Here is a 14,616-nt window from a genome sequence, read left to right as displayed (position 1 = left end):
GGGTAAAATACTTCCCACACTCATCACAGCTGTAAGGTTTAAATCTACTGTGGATGAGTCGATGTCTTTGTAGGCCTACAGCCAGGGTAAAAGACTTTCCACACAAGTCACAGGTGTAAAGTTTAATTCCACTGTGGATGAGTTGGTGTGTTTTTAAGCGTCCAGCCCGGGTAAAAGACTTTCCACACAACTCACAGCTGTAAGGTTTAAATCTACTGTGGAGGAATTGGTGTGTTTTTAAGCTTTCAGCCCGAGTAAAAGACTTTCCACACAAGTCACAGCTATAAGGTTTAACTCCACTGTGGATGAGTTGGTGTCTTTTTAAGTCTCCACCCCGGGTAAAATCCTTCCCACACTCATCACAGCTGTATGTTTTCTCTCCCTTTCTTCTGTGAGGTTTGTCGGCCTCCTGAGAGCGCTGACTTCTCGCTCCGTGTTGGTCCTGCAGTGACAGAGATACAAACAGAGGCAGTGAGTGAAATGCAGTCGTGGAACAAACTGTAACTCCCTCCATCAGTGGAATCAAACATGTCAACAAACACATTGTAGGTGTGTTACCATCAGTTTCTGGTGATAGTATCACCAATGATGTGCTACAATGACAGTCGTAATGAAAAATACATATTGAAGAAATATTGATAAGTGGAGAAAATATTTTACTCATAAAACATTGTGAGTTCAATTTTTGATATTGTTGTTTCAATGTGTGCCGATAAAAAATTATGTTTGTATCTTCTTGTAACATCTGAGTTTTTTGGTTATGAATTTAGATTCCGTGTATATGGAGGAGCCCGGGATGGAAAAGATAAAGCTGCTGTTAACATGTTTTTAAAAACCAACCAGCTGAGCACACAGTTTCAATAACAGTGTAACAGTGACATTTTTCTCACCTTTTGTGTTGAAGTCATTGTTTCCTCTGTAGTGGCTGAGCTGAGTCCAAATGGCTGAAATTGTTCCTCTGTTGCTCCACCAGACTCTTCTGCTGTTACTCAGCTGTGACACAAAAAGTATATGCATTTTATCCCTGATAAAAAAAGCAGAGCAAATAAACATGACTAAACTCCTCAGTGACAATAATACCTATGAAACTTCAATGTGGAACCCGAGAAGCAGCTACAACAAGAAAGTCATCAGTTGACACAAGAACCTGAAAGGGAAAAAGCCACTGACCCCCCTGCATATCACTGCCTTTACCCAGTGGATGCTACACTCTGTATATATGGACCTCTATAGATCCACAAGTCCGGCTCACACTCAATGGTAGCAGTATAAACTCAGCCACCTCAGGGCTCGCAAAATTTCAAAATCCCCGGTAGCCCTTCGGGCAGGGACTCTTCAGTTTTTGGTAGATCAAAATAAATTTAAGTAGCCCAAATAAAAAAAGGAGCAATTTTTTCCTGTTTTGCTTCCGTTACAATATTATACTTTAATGTATAATATTGTAACGGAAACAAAACATTAATCAAAAAATTGTTGAAACACAAATTACAATATTGTATAAAAATTACAATCATCAACTCAAATATTTGGTTGTAATTGAACAGAAATTTCTATGAACTTGTAAGAACTGTACAACAGGAATCAGTCTGTGTCAGATCCTAAATTTGAAATTTCCACTGAAATCACAGGTAAGAGGCAAGTGGCACCAAGATCGAGGCCATTTGCTTTTTGAAGTTTGCAAAGACTGCTAAATTTTGCCAGTGGTAGTTCACTCTTTGCAACATAGTAGGCTGTTCTAAACAGATTTTTCAGGTTGATTTTTAGTATGTTATTTGCAGACTGAGCAATAATCAATTTCTTGCATTTCTCATGGGTTCTAATGGGGGCCTTTCTTAAAATTACTGGTCCCAGTAACAAAGGCACTTGTTGACTCAGAAATCGAGGGAAACCAACAACACACCCGGCAGAACATTATGTTATTTACACGGGTGCACATAAGTGGTCCGCATGTGCGCATTCGCTGTCAAAATAAAAGACGCGCACAAGATAAGAAGTTGCAACGCGCGTTTGCGTCCATATAAAAGGCACTGTTTTTGTCCGCTAGAGTGGGATTTTCACGGCATATTCTGCACCAATTATCTGTGCGTTCATCATTTCTTTGAAGCCAGCTCACCTCCTGCAACCACTTTTCCTAGAATACGCGCTTCTTTTGTGGTTCGGACTCCATCTGACATTTCTTTGGAGGTGGAGGAACACCAAAGTAACTGCTTAAAGGAGCTTCTTCAACATCTTTAAGAGTTCTAAACAAATGTCTGTCCTCCTCCAGAAAATCTTATGGACGCAAACACGCGTTACAGCTTCTTATCTTGTGCGCGTCTTTTATTTTGACAGCGAATGCGCACCTGCGGACCACTTATGTGCACCCCTGGTTATTTAGCTTGTCATATTCCAGCCACAGAAATTCTTTTGTCCATGAAACCATAAAGCTGCACTTTGCCTTATAGTCTGATTTGTCATAACTTTTCCGTTTTGTGGTAAGCTTTTCTTTGGCTGTCACTTCTTCACCCTGACCGGTCTTATTTGGCTCAGCAGAACTAAAATATATATCCTGCTGCTTTTACACACGCACTCACATAACGCTCAGCGATTCTCTGCGCGATCAACCTCTCACATGTTTAAGCTTCCTGCGGGAGATTTCACTTGTCATGTTTGCATAGTTAACTAACGATTGATAAGACGATGTCAGAGGAATTGGTGCGCAAATTATCGTCACTCACCAATCAGTACTGTCGCTCTCTATACACAGTTCGCGCGATTGCAAAGTGAAAGCAAAAAACAAGCGCAAATTCAAATGCGATTTCAATATGTCACATATAGGGCTGCTCGATTATGGCAAAAATGATAATCACGATTATTTTCACTGAAATTGAGATCTCGATTATTTGATGATATTTGTTTAACAATAACAATGTATTGAATAATGGCTTTAAAGATTGTCAAAAATAGTATAAAATAGTGTGCAAATACTGATAACAGTGCAAATGTTTGCAATATAAAAAATAAAATGTAAACATCTATGTTTAGTGAACTTTGCCATGTCGCTCTGTGGTGCAGCTACGACACCAAGGTTTACACACTATGTCTACTTGATCCACGTCTGACTCCGCGAACCCATAATGTTTCCACACCACTGAAGAGTTTTCTACCTCTCTTTTCAACCAAAGGCAGTCACTCTCCTCTCCAAATAACTTCTGCTTAGCTTTCCGAGCTTCCCTCTGTTAGCTCCTCTTAATTGTTGTGCCGCGTGTTCAAAACGCAGAGAGGTGCGCTCGTTTTGCTACACGGAGCAGCGCGAGAGTAGAGCACGAGGGAGGTGCTAATAATCGGCTCAGTCATTTTTAATGATCGTTTAAAGCCCAGATCGTAATTTAGATTAAAATTCGATTAATTGAGCAGCCCTAGTCACATATTGACAGTGGCTCACCGATGCCAGTGACATATTTACCCAGCTACATTTCCGAAAGAATCCAAAAGCATTGACATATTTTTCCTTCCTATGATAGCCCGACGGGCAGGGCAGGGATAGATTCTGGTAGCCCGACTGGAAAAATCGCTAGCCCCGGGACGTCGGGCTAGCGATTTTGCGAGCCCTGCACCTGAAGCACCTCATTAGATTCCACCTACTCCACCCAGACAAGAAAAAGGGTGGTTGTATGTATATATTTTCAGGAGCAGGAAGATGACAGTGACGTCCTAAGGTCACATGAGCTTGTGGGCCATGCAGACGTAGTCTTTTCTTAATCTTAAGCCTTGACTTTAAAATATATGCTGTTCCACAGTTGACCTTAATCTTACAGAGAATGCGATGAATTTATGGATAATTAAAGTCAGTAATATATCCACAAACACAACAAGAAAGTCAGTTAATGCTATCATTCTACTCTTCATTTGATCAGAAACAGTTATCACAATTTGCACATTTTCTTGTTACAAATATATGTAAGAATTGAGCCAAATTTAGTAATGCCAACAAAATGAAATAATAATAATTGTATCTTATATATGATACATCTATATATACACTGTCTTTGAGTGAAGATTTAAGGTGATAGGACATAAATAAATGCAACTTGAATCTTTACTGAAGCTCAGTATTTGACACAGTTCAAGTTCAATGCTGTAATAACTAATAATGATTAATATAATAATAACTGTAATATTGGCAATATAATATTTACATTACCAACATGAGATGACTTTAGTCTCATGAACAACATTAGCTAATGATCATTTACTAGCTAATCTTAAAACGACTGTTCAGTACAGAAATGAAGCCCAACAATCACGTTTTTACAGTCCTGCGGACTCAGTTTTGATGAAAAATACTTCAGCCTCATCTGACCCTTCTTCTCCAGCTGGGATATCAAAAGAGTCGGTGAAGTCAAGAGAAAGTGAACCTCAACAGCACCTAGCCACACGAGAAGTCCGATCACTTTCTCTCTAAGCTTCTTCGACTCATAGCAAAAGTTGTCCGGCTTTGTGTGTCTGTCAAAACACTTTTTACAAATCCTGCTGGAATAGGTCTGGTTACAGCCGCAGTCAAAGCACGATGGAAATAATTGAACAAGCAAGCAAACGTAGCCCTTTGGCACCCTTCGCAGTAGGCTTCCACTACTCTCTCTATAGGGCTTTGGAGTTGACGTCACGCCGCAATGTATTGTGGGAACGCTGCGCCATCTTCCGGGGCAACGAATCAAAACAAACACACTGTGTTATAACGGCGACTACAAGAAAAATGCTTAAAAGTAGCTCAAAAGAGTCAGCGAGTACAAGTTGTTAGTGCTGGGCGATATGACGATATATATCGTGTGGACGATAGAAAAGTGTCTATCGTGCCATTTGTCTTCTATCGTTTCTAACCCAAATTTTATAAATTATTATATAAAATATATAATAAACCCTTTACAAACGGTTGGAGCAGGCACACTCCGTTTTCCCTAACTATTTTTAAATCCCTGTAGAACTGGAACCACGTATGGCAGTGCAATATTTTTTTTTGCATGTGAAACCGGAAGAGTTGTACTTACATCTTATGCCATTAGCTTGTCCTAGGTCACGGTTTCCTTCCACATATAGCTTTGCAAAATTGCATAAGAAGCACTTGCAGCAACAAAAACATAATATTCCAGAAACACGCTTTGCCGATGTTCATAACACTTCCTACGTTGGCATATACGTCAGCGCGAATTATTGCACGTCCACCATTACCTGCCCGAAACCGGAAGTGACGTTATTTTTGCGAAAGGGCCTTATAAGCCAATGTTGATGTTTTTAAAAGTCATGTTTGACTTTATGCTTTTCTGTATCGTTTCTGGGATGCTTAGAACTCAAATTACACTGTTGGAAATATTATAATGCATCAAAATAAACTATTTATTTTCATTTTTCTTGTAGTATCTAAAAATTAGTGTATCTCAAAAATAAAACTATGAAGACACTCAAAATAAATTTCTCGTGGTTGGAAACTCTTGTATTTACAGTTTTGAGGGATACACCTCTTAAATTTTTTTAACTAAAAATATATGTAAAAATAAAACAAAAAGATCATCAATTTTTTGTAGTTTATTGCACTACAAGTTTTTCCAATTTATGTAGTTACTATGGACCTAATGCATACATATGCACACATATTATTAAAATTTGGGCTATAACGGTTGTATTGATATATAGAAACTTGAAATGCTCCCACAAATGGCACTACAGCATGTAAAAACATAAAGATAAGCTCGGGCGGACTTGGTTCTATGGTAGGTCTTAAAGGGTTAAATAGCCTGTGGCAAATATATTAGTGTTGTCTTCTCAATATACATGCTCCTAACTTTATGCAAGAGAAAATAAAGTAATAAAAAAATGATATTTTTCGCAAAGAAACTCCATCTTGTGGTTTGCGAGCTGGTCCTGCTGTACGTGCACCCAGATTTGCGACATACTTTACAGTAACTCAAAACAAAGACTGCACCCTCGGCACTTGCTTTTTATAGACTGCGTACTTTCTAGATGACCACAGGTCAGATGGTATATCGTGATATATATCGTTATCATGATATAAAATAATTCATATCGAAAAATGAAAAATAACATGTATGTGCTAACTTTCTAAACACTTTGTTACATTTATGATAAAGTAGATAAAACATATTTGTGTTGGCTCATTAGTTTTTGTCTTTAAATTAACTTTGTCTGTGTGCGTTTCAGGTGCTGCACTCTCAACGACTGAATGAACCAGCATTGCAGCCATAGGTCACTGTGAGCATCACAGGGAAGATTGAAGCTGCCCACTGCACTTGGATGGTCGGAGTCGCGGAGACCTGCAGCCATGTCGCTGCTCTTCTGTCTAATGTAGAAGCAACAGTGCGGATCTGTGGCACAAGGACTGTTACAGATGAACCTGCATACTGGGTTTTGCTGGGTAGTATGACCAAGTTACAGCCAGAGGTTGGCCATAAGATAGACCTCTCCTCTTCAGCTGCCCCAAAAAAGGCTCTTGATCAAAACATAAACAGACCATTATTGATCTAATACCGAAGCCGTACCAGTGGTTCTCACCACACCGCAGTCAAGCACAACAGTAATCTCTAACGCTGACGATCTAAAGCCCTCTTCCTCGGCCAGGCGGTGACTACACGAAGCGATCTTCACGGGTGGGCAAAACGATCTGGTCGATATGTCCCCATAGGCCGTTAAGGCGCTACCGGCAGAGGATGACAGCAATGTCAGTGTTAGCACGCTGAACGCTATGCTGGAACAGCAACGGGAGTTTTACAAAGATCTGATTCACCAACAGCAAGTTAACTTTAAGACATTTGTCCAATTAATCATGGATGGAACTAACAAACGGTTGGACAGCATTCTAAGGGATGTACAGGATGTTAAATCCAGCCTGCAATTCACGGATGGGGTTGTCACCGAGCTGCAAACTGAAGAAAGGTGCATTAAAAGCAAACTAAAAGAGTTTGAATCGGCGGTCAGCAGCATACGCGAGGAACGCAGAGAATTAACAACCAAGATGGATTAATTAGAAAATCAATTGAGAAGGAACAACATTGTGGTGGATGGATTAATAGATGAAAAAGCAGAAACGTGGGAAGGATCAGAGAAGAAAGTCCGACACATGCTGAAGAACAAGCTGGGCCTGGATAGTGACAGCATTCAAATTGAACGCGCTCACAGAGTCGGTCCATACAAGGAAAATGGACGAGCCAGGCAGATTGTGGTCAGACTACAAAGATTTAAAGATAAACTAGGGCTGTGCGATATGACCAAAATCTCATATCCCGATATTAAGACATCTATCGTCGATATAACGATATAAATTACAAAAATGTAACATTTCCTGTAAATTCTGTGAATCTCGGGCATCTCGACTTGGGTGAAGTGTTTCCAGCTGGGCGTCGTGTACCTGGAGTCGAGTGTTTTAACTGATGCATGGAACTATACATTTTTAGACGTAAGTTGTAACGGCCGCCGTTTTCTTTGTGAGTATTTATTACACAGCGTGCTGCGGAGAAAAGTCTGTTCTAACGTTTGAGTCTAAGGTTTATTTTTTAGCACCTGGCGGCTCTTTTTTGCTTCTCATCCGTTAATACTCTGCATCTTTCACGTGACTCGTTTTATTTTGAAAAGCCTCAACAGGATCTTGAGCTTTATTGTGAAAGGTTTATGTGGAAAATAAACAAGCGGACACGCCGTGGTTTTACCGTCGTTGTTGCTAACGACAACACATAAAAAACAAGCGCTTGTCCGTCCGTAGTGTGGTTATATTAAATATAAGAGAAAGAGAGAACTTTAAGAAATTAATATAGCCACTACAGTGACCATCAAAATGATGAAAAAATATTGCCGTAAACAGTTTATTTTGCGACACCACGAAACAAACGATAGCGTAAAATGAAACGATAGACGTTTTTCTATCGTCATCCGATATATATCGTTATATCGAACAGCCCTAAGATAAACAATTAATTCTCTCATCTGCCAAAAAACTGAAAGGTACCAATCTTTAAATCAACGAGGATTTTTCAGAGTCCATCAGGAAGAAGAGGAAAGAACTGTTACCACAGCTGAGAGCGGCCAGAGACAGAGGTGATATTGCCGTCCTGAAATATGACAAATTAATTGTTAAACCGAGGTCACAGAACGCTGGAATTAATATTTAGACTTCAGCAATGTTGTCATTTGTAGCTGTTGAGATCGATCGGTCTGCAAATGTCTGACCCTGTACTTATTACCGGATTCTCCGGCGAAGATTTTTCAGTAGCTCATGTCAATATTTGTAGCCTTAAATATAAGATTCAGGAAATTCAGTCACTGTTGTCAACAAATAATTTACTGTATCTCTTGAAAAATTACCGCTATTTATACAGCAAAGACTTCAGAATATTTAACAGGAGCAAGTTTCATTTTCCCCTGGTTTTACTACCACACTGTTCACTAGAGCAGGGCGATATGGCCAAAAATATTTATCACGATATACATTTGAAAATTTGCGATAACGATATAACTGACGATATAATTGATGCGAGACAAAATACAACTCCACAACTTTACTAGCGCAAAAAAACCCCCCATTCATTTATTTTCACTTAAACAAGCAGCTGTTTTTTTATATGCATTAAAGCTATATAAAAATTTAACAGTGCAAATGCAAATTCCTTGCTGAAAGTTTAACCAAAAGGCATTTCCAGTAGAAATGGGCTGACATATCCTGAGCATAACCATGTATAATATCCACTGAAGTTAAAAAGAGGTGCTTTGCAACATTAAACTGCAGTGTGCCAAATAAAAAAGCCAAATATATATTTTTCGGACCATAACGTGCACGGGATTATAAGGCACATTAAGCGAAACAAAGCAGTCAGATAAATCAAACTTTATTCAACTCATTCTTTTGCTGCAATAATGCCAAATAATTAGCAACTGTATGAATAGAAGGTAGTTCTGCAAAATCCCTCAGTAGGATGTTTGTTCTAATTTGCTATGACCACAGAGCGCATCGAAAATAAAACTAAAAGGCTATAAAGAGTGATGTGAACATATTTAGAACTTACTGGAATGAAAATGTCTGTAGTACACCAACAGATATTTGGAGATGGAAGAGAACTGGATATCAGCTCGTCTCACAGCTGCTATCCAGGCTAGACGCAGTAACATTCATTACACGAGCTGCCTCGTGTTGCTTCCAGGTTGGGAAAGAATGAAAAGCTAAACCATTTTCAAGCTTATTCTCTTGCCGGTCGGGCGATCGAACCTTGCAGCCGACCGCACAGAAAGAACAAACCATAGCTGATGTTATCCATGTGCTTTCGACCCTCTGTCGCTTGAGCTTTGCCCCGGAAAATGGCGCATCAGGCCAAAATCCTTTCCACGCCCACCCCTGTGACATCACGCTCCAAAGCCCTTTGCCCCCCTTCTCAGTAAGCTTCCACTACTCTCACCCTGGGGTTGCGCTCCCCCACGCTTGTACCTGTGGCTTCATGTCCTGGGGGTGGGGGTTGGTTGTTCTCCTGCCCTGCACCCATCCTTTTGTTCATATTCCAAGACTATTTTTCTTTATGTATTCTTTTGCCCCTAGCAACCGCCACATTATGATGTTGCAAGCAATCACAAACTCTACAGTCTGTCTAACTCCAGTGCATACCAAGCAATCTATTATTCTTAACAGAGCTAAAATCAACATAAACTGAACCCACATTAAAGTTAGCTCGGTGCTTACCTTTAGACGAGCCCACAAACCGAGAGAAACTCCGTGATGAAGCTGGACGTCTTAAGAAACAGATCAGGGAGCAGAGACCCACGTGGTTCACGCTGATCTCAGCTAGGATTCACGAGACAATTATGTGCGGATCGATGCAGATATCGATCCCAACGTTGGTAGTGGTATATGTTCCTGTAAGTTCACTACTTTACTCCCGTTTCATGAAAAAGCAGCTCTCTCTGCTCGACTCCTCTCCCGCACACACACACTTTGCTCCGCCCCCTTTTACCCGGCTCCGCTGTGATTTGTTGCTGTGCGGTCACGTGACTCTGCTGCACAACGTAACCCCGTGGAGTGTTATTTCAAAAGTAGCGCCAATCTCCTTTTCCTAAACTCTTTTCCTTGGCCTCGATGAAAATGACATCGGGGGAGGACAACTGCTAAGGACTCAGGAAAAGAGAGGAGCTGTGCTGAGAATTGGAACAGCCTTACACTCGTCTTTCTGTAACAATGTGACACCGGATGTCCGCCTGTTGAAACTACATTGTGCTGAAGATGGACTACAAAACAAACATCTTACTTCGTCACAATGTGTTCTAACCCTGTTGTTTCATGGAGGTCATATAAACGAAAACAGTCTGTTAAAAATATTGCTTCATTATTAAGTTTGCATTTTAAAGAAGAACGAACAGTTAGGGTCAGATTTAACATCTGCAGCAGCTCAAACACGTCTTTTGATGTTAAAGAGCTGCTAGATTTACTGAAGAGACTGTCCTAAAAGTCTCCAGTCAGTCCTCAAGCTGTGTTTTGATGTGAGCCCCACTTATTTTTCCTCCATATTACAGTTTATATGAAGCTAAAATTAATTATGCTTCTTATCTTTTTAATAGTGCACACAGCTAACTCTCTTGGCTGAATATGTAAAAAATAAAAGTGTTACTGTGTTTCATGCCTGAATGTTGCTCATGGTCTGATGGGAAATAATGTTTTCTGTTCTTTAGCACATCAAACAGTCAGCTGTTCAAAGCTGCTCTCTTTGGAATGCCAGGACCGCCATAATGAATTAATTAAGATAAGATAAGATGGCCTTTATTAGTCCCACAGGTGGGAAATTTGTTTTGTTACAGCAAAAGTGCAAAGTTATGTAGCAGAAATTAGAAAACACTGGAATGCAATAAAATAAAATAAAATAAAATACTATGTACAATAGAATAAAATAGAATAGAATAATATATACAATAGAATAAAATAGAAATACAAATACTATATACAACTGAGTAGGAAAATACAAAAACACAACTTCGTCAGAAGAAGAATTGCACATATAGCAGTCTTATTGCACATGTGTGGGTTTGTGTGTTTGATCAGCTGCAAAAGTCTTTATTGTGGAGTCTGACAGCAGTGGGGAGGAAAGACCTGCGTCAAACTAAGTGGGCGGGGTTAACGCTGCCATACAGCTTCTCTAACATGTGATTGATTGTAAAATAAGTCAAGACAGGTCGATCCTAGGCTGTATCCCAATTCAGGGTCTTCAGCCTTAAAGTACGCAGCCTCAATGGTCCTCAAGGGCCGCGTACTCAAAGACCGCTAAGGCCGGAAGTGCGAGGCTTGTGAAATGGGACGGTCTAGCCTCCGTCGCGCTGCCCAGGTTGCCTAGCAACCATGATAGCTGGAAACGTGTGGTTGACAGAAATGAAGGAGAACATATTTTGTTCGTTTGTTTGTTTCTACATGAGCTTTGTGTGATTTAATAAGTATCTGAGGCTGAGACCACAGGACTGTGAAACATGACTGTAGGCCTTCATTTCTGTACTGAACAGTCGTTTAAGATTAGCTAGTAAATAACAATTAGCTAATGTTGTTCATGAGACTAAAGTCAGTGTAAATATGATATGGCCAAAATGATAGTTATTATATTAATCATTATAAGTTATTACAGCAGTGAGTTTGAACTCTCAAATCAAATCACTTCTATTGTCACATCACATGTGCAGGTACACTGGTACAGCACATGTGAGTGAAATTCATGTGAGTGAACTCTGTGTCAAATACTGAGCTTCAGTAAAGATTCAAGTTGCAGTTATTTATATGTCCTGTGACCTTAAATCTTCACTCAAAGACACTCAAGTATCTTTGACAGTGTATATGTAGATGTATCATATATAAGAGACAAATGTTGTTCCTTCAGTATGTTGGCATTACTAAATTTGGCTAAATGCTTACATATATGTATTGTAGGAGCCATATGAGTTGCTCTTTTTTGACTAAGTGGGTTTGTTTAAATGGACTCACTGTATTGGTGCACGGGTGTGGGGCGTGTCTCATTGGTGTGTTAGATGATAAATGTGGTTGCACTCACCTGTTCACCGCACCTGATGTTGATGAGCAGAAAGGTAGGGTGAGCATGAGGCAAAACCTTCTGTTGACTGCAGCTTGAATGATTTTGATGTATTTTGACTGTAACTTGATGGTTTTTGTATATTTATGCACTAATTGATGCCATAGGCCAAGTTGTTATTTGGTAGTGATGGCCAAATGAAGCTTTCTGAAGCATTGAAGCTTGTATTGTAAAACGGTTCATTACGCAAAGCTTTTCAACACAGTCCTCTCTGGTGACATCTGGTGGCCAGAAATATGAAGAACAGCTTAAATCCACAAAATAAAACCGACTGCTTCGTAATTATTGCCCACTCTACAGAGTGGAATTCTGTCTGATATTGGGCCTCCATTATGTTGCTTTAAACGTGTGTTTTTTGGGGTGCCAAAAATGTTGTTTATTTCTTTAATAAATAATTTTGACCAGTAAACCTTCCTTGTTTAAACATGCACCATGGTTTGGTCTTTCTTTGCTTGTGACTTCCTGATGTTGGTAAATACAATAATTGAAAAATACCACGTTACATATAATATACATATAATAATGTACAACACATTATGGAGTATGCTTCTGCTGTGAGGTCCTGCCTCCATGTACTTGTGCAGTTAATCGCTAGACGGGTATTTTTATAAATAAAATTAGGGAAATTTTCCTATACATATTTTTGACCTGGGGGTAGACTTGATTGTGAATTGGAAAGGGAAAATGCTTATGAACTTTCAAATTAAAAACATGATGCATTTAAGGTAACCCTTTTCCATTTGTATTTAAAAAGAAAATTAGTTCCACTGTGCGATGGCTGAACCTGTTCCTTTTCATGGAGATAATTTCTCCTGCCTTCAGGAAAATCCCTTCACATGGCACACAAGAGGCTGGAGTGCAGAGAAACTGGTAGAGATGCAGTTATACAGTCTACCTGGGCCCCACAAACAAGCTAAAGAGAATAAATAAATTGAATTGCTGCACATTTTGCAGACTAGCAGTTTAAGATTATTTAAAACATAAAATATATCTTTTTATAACATTAACTGTAATGAGTCAAATTTGTCTTTCTAAAGTTATTAAATGATATTTATATTATAAAAAGCAGATTTTTGACATTTTAAGTTTGTCCTGTTGTCAGATAAAATAAACACGCACAAAACAAAAGCAAACAGCTAGCACGCTGGAAAACCCACCCGACTGACCAAAATCAACTCAAAATACTTCCACACAACAGAAACTCCTCTATTCCTCGCTGGCTCCAAATCTCTCAATAGAAATATCAGTGGTTCGCTATCTGTCACCATCAAAACACTCCACAAATCCCGCGAATGATTCACCTTCTTATAAACCACTGAATCAGACACCGAAGCAGTTAAGTTCTAAATGAAGCTTCGGACATCAATGATCACGTGACTCTGGCCAAACGAATAAAGCTTCAACACAGTGCTTCTGAAGCAGTGTGTTGATTTTTTTGACACACGCACCGGAGCGTCAGCTTCAAGCGAGCCATCACTATTATTTGGCATAGTAATTGGTGCCAATTGGTTGTGAGTTGCAGTTATTTGTTTGTGCAGTCTGTGCATTTGTTTAATAGTTAATCCCATGTGCTGATTTGTATATTGGACAGTTGCATGTGGAATAAAAGGAGCAAATGTTACAGAAGTGTATTTTATGCGTTTTTTGTTGCGCGACATCTGTGTCCTCATGTTTAGCCTGCCGCGGCCGTAGGTTGGAGGAGCCACAACAAATTGTCAACAGAAGAGTTTGTAGATTTTATTGGATTATTTATATATAGATGAGTTTTATTGATGAGAGTTTTATAGTTTGCTGTTGCCTTAGTCCACATGGCTTTTAGATTAAGCCTTTGGCTACACAAAACAGATTTCTATTTGGAGTCTTAATCCCCTGTTAGCTTTCAGCAGTACAGCTGCATTAGGCCTTGTACTGATTTGCTTTCTAGTTATTGTGCATCAGGCGGCTGAAGCCATTGGCTTGGGAGTACCGCTGCAGTTTGTGTTTAAGACAGTTTGTCTTCCTCACAGCTGACGGTATGGAGGTGCATAAATACCCACAGCTAGTGTGTAAGGAAGACTAGGTTGAGTGAGTTAGGTTTAATAGGCAGATTAGTGGGGGATATTGCTCCTGTTAATTGTGTGTGTGTCCAAGGTTTTATGAAGTGAATGTCATCAAATTGATGCTTTGGAATGAAGCTGTGTGGCATAGGTGCAGTTCAGCGTTTGGATTTTGTAATGTTTTGAAGAAACATGGAGACACACCAATTAATGCAATGTGTTGATGTGGATGGAAAGAAAAGACTGATTTGTATATTGGACAGTTGCATGTGGACTAAAAGGAGCAAATGTTACAGAAGTGTATTTTATGCGTTTATTGTTGCGCATCATCTGTGTCCTCATGTTTAGCCTGCCGCGGCCATAGGTTGGATGAGCCGCAACATGTATAAAAAAAAAATGTACGAGCTGTGATAACTGTGTTTGATAGAATGAAGAGTAGACTGATATATGAAATATTCCTTTATTGGGTGAGAAAATCAGACCATGTC

At 39.5% G+C, this 14,616-nt stretch overlaps 1 protein-coding gene and 1 long non-coding RNA gene across 2 annotated transcripts in view; both read right to left on the bottom strand.

Moving 5' to 3' along the window:
• The window catches only part of LOC102078817 (zinc finger protein 665), a 1,047,781-nt gene that overhangs the window by 721,289 nt on the left and 311,876 nt on the right, over positions 1-14,616 (bottom strand). The gene's annotated exons all lie outside the window — the stretch shown is intronic.
• On the bottom strand, positions 382-9,939 carry LOC109200587 (uncharacterized). The gene is made up of 3 exons (XR_002060742.2): positions 9,713-9,939; positions 891-993; positions 382-442 (listed from the first exon to the last, which is right to left on the bottom strand). It is a non-coding gene; the product is annotated as an uncharacterized LOC109200587 (long non-coding RNA).

This window comes from Oreochromis niloticus, linkage group LG3 (assembly GCF_001858045.2).
Source record: "Oreochromis niloticus isolate F11D_XX linkage group LG3, O_niloticus_UMD_NMBU, whole genome shotgun sequence".
NCBI classification, from domain to species: domain Eukaryota; kingdom Metazoa; phylum Chordata; class Actinopteri; order Cichliformes; family Cichlidae; genus Oreochromis; species Oreochromis niloticus.
Note: the sequence above shows the minus strand (reverse complement) of the source record. Positions and strands in the feature narration are given on the sequence as shown.